The following is a 7,669-nucleotide window of genomic DNA, read 5'->3' as shown; positions in this document are numbered from 1 at the left end:
CCTCTCCTGAGGGCCTGCCCCCTTATAGGTTTTACTCAAGAGAAATACAGGAGTGTGGCAGGCTGTTGAGGTCCTTTGGTAAAGAGAATAATCTTTCTGGCCTGTGGATAAGGCATTTTGCTGTTCTTTCTTGTCTGTGTCTCTGTAAAGGAAGCAGACATGTGTTTTTCTGATCCTCATTTTGTTTATTTTTAAAATTTATTTATTTTATTTTTGAGAGAGAGAGAGAGAGACAAGCAGGGGAGGAGCAGAGAGAAAGAGAGACAGAATCCCAAGCAGGCTCTATGCCATCAGCACAAAGCCTGATTCAGGGCTCAGACTCACAAACTATGAGATCATGACTTGCACCAAGATCAAAAGTCGAATGCTTAACCAACTGTGGCACCCAGGCACCTCTCTAATCCTCATTTTAGATATAAGGAAACATAGGCTTAACAAGGCAGCTTCTTACAGGGCTTTCAGTGGCTTTCCTCAAAAGATCCTGGTGTTGGAAGTTGGCCCTCGGGTTGAGACAGACCTCAGTTGCTATGTGAACTTGACTGTTCTGATGCTTTTCATCACTAGATACCAGACCAGCAATCTAAAAAGTGTTGTACCCTCATCTTGTCAGGCAACTTCCTTATTGGAATGGAAGAAGAAGTTTACAGATTCACAAACCCCCTGCATTGAAAAGGAATCTGGTGGGGTGCCTGGTTGGCTCACTTGGACTTCGGCTTGGGTCATGATCTCATGGTTTGTGGGTTCAAGCCCCTCATTGGGCTCTGTGTTGACAGCTCAAAGCCTGGAGCCTGCTTTGGATTCTGTCTCCTTCTCTGTCTGCCTTTCCGCCACTGGTGCCCTGTGTGTCTCTCTCTCAAAAATAAATGTTAAAAATTTTTTAATAAAAATAAATAAAAAAGAAAAAGGAAAGGAATCTGGCTTGCCCACATTTCCCCTGCTTTCTCCCCTCAGTGACATCCACCCAAACACTCCATCCTGTCTATAGTCCCCTGAAAAACATGGCCCTGGGAGCCCAGCACTCCAGAGGTGTTTTGTTTTGTTTGCAAATGCTAAAAAATCCATATATCCACATCCCCCCCCCACACACACACACACTGCCTGCCCTTGAATGGTTTGTTTTCAGTTGACCACCCAGATGATACATGAAGGAATTGGGACTCATATCCAACACCCCAACTCCACTATGCTGTGGAGACATAAATATTAAGCAAATCACAAAGATACTTCTCCAACATCCTTCCTGGTCTTTGAGCCTCCAGGAACTAAGCCAAGGTAAGCCTCAAGGAGCCAAGAAGTCCTCTCCTCAGTGCCTGGAGCAGAGCCCTGGGCTTGAGAGTGAGATCATAGATCCAGGTTACAGTCTCCTCTTTCTTTTTTATTTAAAACTTCTTTTACATTTCTCTTCTTTTTGAAACATTTGGTTTGTTTGTTTTTTTAATAATCTGAGAGCTTTTGCAAAACAAGGACAAAGACAAAAACATGGGCAGCTTACTACATTTAAACATATATAAAAATGCATCCTTGGGAAAGGGCAAAATAGATACAGATCATCTTAACACTTGTGAGGAGAGGATGTCTGGTGGACTGAAGCCGTGAATACAAATAGGGCAAGGAGCCTCTCAAGAGCCCCCAGGGCAGCTTCACCACAGAAATCCTGCTTTGCATTCTGAAGACTCAGCATCGCTGCGTTTCAGACCTTTCTCCCCAGATAGAAGACAGAAGGTGGCCTCCAGAAGACTTTCTCCTTGCATTTCTCAAGAAGAATCTCAGACCCCAAGTCAGCAGACACAACTTTCTCCCCTAACTCTTTCTGTCCCTGGTTGATACTTTTTTTTTTTTTTGCCACTTTTGTCCATGAACATAGGTCTGTCCCTTGCTGACACTAAGTCCTGGTAGACCAGTTCTTCATTGGAGTCATCATTCCATCATGCAGAATTGCTCAAGCTCCAAAGCACCAAAGCTTGATACATTGTCCAAAGAATGAATGAATGAATGAATGATTAAACCTGAGTGTCCTCCTTCCTTTGCCTTGTATAACCTTGTATAACATAGGATTTCCTCCCCTGTGAAGCACTACCACCTTCCAAAAGAACCTTTCTTCTACGACTTGTCTGGTGGTGTGTTCAAGATCAGGCACAAGCTGCATGGGGCATCCCATAGTTTTCCTTCTTCTGCTGCCTCGGCACCTCAACAGTGATGTCATATCTGCAGAGTACTCCATGCCTTCCCTCTGGGAGCCACCGCACACTCCGAACCTTCCTCCTGGGGGCTACCATGACACACAGGGCTCCCTATACAGTGCCATGCTATGACAAAATGAACAGAGGAGGCACTTTTCATTTTGTAGGATGTTTCTGTTTAATGGAAAGTTACCAAGACAGCCATGCCAGGACCACAACAGACATCCATGGGGCCTGAGCTAAGGACAATGCTGAATGCTCCACCTCCAACAGTGCTCCACTCTGAGTGAGCAGAGTAGCCAAGAGTGGCTAGTTGGTTACATAGTCCAGCCAATGGTCTTCCCTTGAGGGCTACAACCCCTGTGGCAGCCAGTAGACTCTTGGAGGACCACCCTCACCACTCCCTCAGGCATGCACAGACTTGCCAGAACCCCACAGAGCATGTAATTCAAGCCAAGACAGTTGACCAGAGAAGGAACGGATGGTAGATGCCCTTGCCTTTCATATTCATCTGTTTGGGGAGCAGGTCTGAGATGGGGACATGGCAGGACAGAGGACTAGAGTCATGCCAGAAATGTTTGCAAAGCTAGAGGGAAGGGTCTCAATGTTGCAGCAACACTGGCCTTTGATTTTCCAGAGTTTGTCACATCAATGTCTCAGGCATTTTGTTCTAGAATCTCAGTTGCTCACAGGTGTCCCCATAAAATCAGAAGTCAAGACAAATAATTTTGCACATTCTCAGCTGGTCTCCCCCATGCTCACTGAATGCTCACAGAGCAAGTGGGGAGGGGTGGGCAGGTATCAAATTCCCCTTGTGCAGATACTTGGCAGGCACTTTTCCCAGGTTCACATATTTATGAGGGTCAGCTTCTGAACTCACGCACACAACCCTGGCTCTGGAAATGGCCAACTTCTGAAATGACAAAGCACAAGAATCTTGGGCCAGTCCTGTGACCTTGAAGTTGACAACTTTTCTACCACATTAGCTGATGTGATGTAAACAGTCCTTTCCCACCAGCCCTGAGCTCACCATGTGGCTCAAAGATCTACCCACAACTAATACTGTGGCTCATTCTTCAGTACCCACAGTGCCTAAAGGACCACGAACCTCAGGCTCTTCCAAAATATCCCCTTCCAGAATATCTAAGAACTTGGACCCTGAAGTGTGGGTCTCACTGGCCTTCCAGCCAGGTCCCTGCTGTTTCTTGGGCCCCACTGTGATGTTGGATGTAAGTAATGAGGATCTCATTCACGAGGAGGAGATATGCTTTAGAATAAGGGTCCCAAATTTGAGGGTGACAGCCTCAGGGAGCTTGGGTAGCAGGAAAAAATACCGAACTTGGAGTCAGAAAGTCTGAGTTTGAGGTCTGCCTTTGCCACTTCATAGCAGTATGACGTTGGGGTAGTTACATAATCCCTGAGTCTCAGCATCCTCATTTGAAAAAAGGACAAATTATAATTGCCTTATTTACACAATATTGTGTGAAAGTTCCTTGTTGTTGCTAAGTCCTATATAAACATCACTTACTATTATTATCATGTGTAATACTAAGATCAAGTTTAACCAGGCAGTAGGAAATCCTGGTTTTAGTCCTCAGTCCTCTACTAACGCACAGTGGAGCCCACACTATGCTCTCCCCAGCTGGGATGTGAGGATGGGGACAACTGTCCCTGGTGGCCCCAGGTACTGCAGGAGGCTGTAGAAACTGAGGTGGGTGACTGTGATGCTCTTTGGAGACTGAAGAACACAAAGAGGGCCTGACCTAGGCTCAGGTAGTATGACATAGAGCTGTTGCTACCCTCAGGTAAAAGAACCCCAGCAATGAACTCTCCTCTTTGAAAGAGCCTTGGTATTGCTTTATAAAACAAGCATCACAGTAGCTTCCCTTTACCTGTCTCATCCACAAACACTTATGTGACCATTATGTTACACGGTTATCTAAACAAAGGAAGGCAGCTGCAGAGAAGGGCACGTGATGACCCTGGCCTCATGGCCCAGGGTCAGGTTAACCATCTCATCCTCATTACCTGAGCAGCCTTCGTATCATAGAACAGAAATGATTTGAGCATGGGCAATTCTTGTTCCCACCTTTATTTGTTCAACCTCGCCCTTTTCCTCCTGACCTCACCCATTCTCCCTGATTCACTGGGCAGAGGTTATGAATGCCCACCCCTGCACTTCTATCTTGGTCTGCAAATCCTCAGCAGAAGAGAAAGAGCCCACTCAGCCACTCTCACTAACAGCTTTGGGGCTTGGTTTCTTCTTTCACAAAAGGACACTGGGGCAAATGATCAGTTTCTCTTGAGATAATGGGAAGCCCAGTAAGTATCTTCTAATGTTACTACAAAAGGAAGTAGGGTGATCTTCTTCTGGGACCCTGTAGAATTTGACAGATACTTCATATGACTCTTCAATCCCCTAGCAGGTGTGCCTACCATCAGACAGATTTAGGGAAGCTCATGAAGAATCCACAATCTAGTAAGTGACCATGTCCCAAGAACCAATAAAAATCTCAGCATTGCCAGAGTTTCAGGGGAAGAATTGAGCATCTGTGGGCAGGGAAAGGGGGAATGCAGGGAGGAGAGAGTCTGAACACACTCTAGACAAAGTCTCATACTTTGGATTTTCACCCAAAAAGTGATTGATGTGTGTGAAGAAAATAAGGACCCTGAAGTGCACTGTGAATCAGGCACTTTCTAGGGGAAGGGCAAGCCTCAATCAATAGGCTTCAATATTCCAGTCTATTGACTATGACCTTCCTTCTGTTCAATAGCCAAGACTAATAACCAGCCAGTCTATAATGTCTTTTACTGGATTCCAGGTTCACCTAGCAATGTTCAAATCATGATATGGCTTCCCATGTAAGACTCTCCCTGTAGGAAGAAATTCGTTAACCATGCCATCTATGAGTTCTAATTTCTGGCACAGGTATGGTGTTCACTGTGAATTAATAAGTTAGCATTTTTGTCTAGACATTAGGAAGCTAGATTTTAACAGGTACCCCTGGGAGATGGCTGTGCTTGAAATCAAGTGACTGAATTTGCAAGAGCCTTGACAAATGTTCTAAGCTATGTCATTTTTTGGGGTCTCTTGAAAGACAGAGATCTGTCCCCCTCAACGGAGACTTGACCTCACAGGAGACACCCAGCCATCACCATTAGCTGTGTTCTCTTTCTGTATAAGCTTGTATGACTATTTGTTATTTATTTGTTACCAGGAGGGTGGGCATCTCTGTAGGAAGGGACTATAACCTCATTCATCACGGCACATCCAGAACCTGGCACAGAGCCTCCTGCATAGCAAGGGGTCAGCAAATGTCTGCAGAATAGATGATTAAAAATGAATGCATGACTTGAGTATAAAGAGGGTGAATTAAAGAAATGCTTCTACTTTTGCTCTCATCTAAAATTCCAATAAAATAATAATTTTAGAAAAGGCATTAACCCTCAAGTGTAAGAAAAGCTGGACAAGAGACAATAACAATATTTTTGAAAATCAGAAAACAGATGTGTTCTATGCTTGTATAGGAAAAAAAAAACCCAGAAACTAGCAAATTTACACTTCAGAATCCCAAAATGTTTAGCTATCTGTAACCCTGTCTACCTCCAAAAACTGGGGTGGAAGGTGAACGAAGCAGGTCAAACAAGGAGGATTCACTGAGTTTGTTTAGGATGGACAGTAGCTAGATTTCCACGCCCCTCCCTGGATAGGCCCAGGCAAAAAGAAAAAGAAAAACAAAACAAAAACAAAAACAAAGACAAAAACAAAAACTTCTGGTCCTCCCTTGCACTGGTCTGGAGATTTATTCCTGGAAATAGTAAAGGGCCCCTAGACAGAGGGACACATGGCATCATTAAGGATGAGCTTGTCATACCCTGAAAAAAGGAAGAACTAAGTAAACATATCCGTAGTAGACAGTCCCCAGTTCTCTTCCCCAGCTTGATTTCAGAGGCCAGCATCCAGGATCAGACCCTCCAAACTGGAGATTGAAAGAGTTGCTCCTGAAAACTCAGACCACATCCCAAAGAAAAAACTACTACCAGGGGTTCCCGCAACGAAATGACCCACTCAGAGTTTGTAAACCCCATCTTCTGCCCCAGGACTTCCTCTTAGGAGATTACCTGATATCCAAGGAGCTAAAATGGACAGACAGGTAAAGCCTCTTGGAAGAAACAAGGACTGGGCAGGAAGAAGAAAGCTTCAAGTAGAAAGAATGTTACCCTCAAGAAATGAATCTTAAGAGAATAAAAATGGGGGAGTCTTATAAATTAAGATACAGTAGCAAAACCCAAAATCTCAATGGAGAGTTTGAAAGAAAAAGTTGAGGAAATCTTCCAGAACATAGAGCAAAAACACAAAAAGATAAAATTGGGAGAGAAAAGATAAGGAAATGTGAGGGAGCTGAGGTGCAACATCTAAGTGACAGAAATTCCAGAACAAGAGAATAGAGAAAACAGGAAGAAGAAAATCATCAAAGAAGCATTGCAAGAAAATTTCCCCGAATGGAAGACAATGGTGGAGCTGACTGCCTAATGCTCAGGACAATGGATAGAAATAGTCCCACAACAAGTCACATCATTGGGACACTTCAGAACACTACAGGCAAAGAGAAGATCATGCTCATTTACAGAAAGGAAAAAGAGGACATATAAAATTATCAAAAATGAAACTGGCTTTGGACATCTCAACATCATCAAAAATGAAAGAAAAATTAAAACATCCCTGTAACATTCTGAAGGAAAATGATTTTTTTTTGTTTTAGGTTTATTTATTTATTTATTGAGAGAGAGAGAGAGAGAAAGAGAGAAAGAGAGAGGGAGGGAGAGGGGGCGAGAGCGAGGGAGGGGCAGAGAGAGAATCCTAAGCAGGCTCCACGCGGGGCTCAAACTCACAAGCCTTGAGATCATGACCTGAGCTGAAACCAAGAGTCAGATGCTTAACTGACTGGGTCACCACCCAGGCGCCCCTCAAGAACAATGATTTCTGATTTAGAATGCCATATCTGGCCAAGCTGTCAATCAAATAGAATAGAGATATTTCAGACACGCAAAGTCCCCCAAAAAATGTACTTCACATGCTCTCTTTCCCAGGACAGAACTGTAGGAAGTTCCTCCAAAGTGAGAGAGTGAACCAAGAAAGAAGCAGACAGGAGAGGCAGGAAGTGGGGTGCAGTAAGAGAGAGCAGAAGAAACAAGAGATACCCCCGGCAGAGAGGGCAACCCATGTAGACCAGAAGGAGTACAAGACCAGAGGAGATTTCCCCAAGGGATGAAACCAACAGGACACCTGATGTGTCTGGACATGTTTTTTTAATCTTTTAAAAATATTTTTATTTTTGGACACCTTGAGAAGATCTTGAAACTGTAGGTGGAGATTTTTCATCAAGGTTGGTGATAAGAGCCAGCCAAGAAGAGGTACTGATTCCAGGGAAACCCAAAAGTGGTACAAGATCAAAAAAGTAGTCTGGTTGGCTGCGCAGATCAGCTAC

The sequence above is a fragment of the Suricata suricatta genome, chromosome 11 (genome assembly GCF_006229205.1).
Source record: "Suricata suricatta isolate VVHF042 chromosome 11, meerkat_22Aug2017_6uvM2_HiC, whole genome shotgun sequence".
In the NCBI taxonomy this organism is placed as follows: domain Eukaryota; kingdom Metazoa; phylum Chordata; class Mammalia; order Carnivora; family Herpestidae; genus Suricata; species Suricata suricatta.
Note: the sequence above shows the minus strand (reverse complement) of the source record.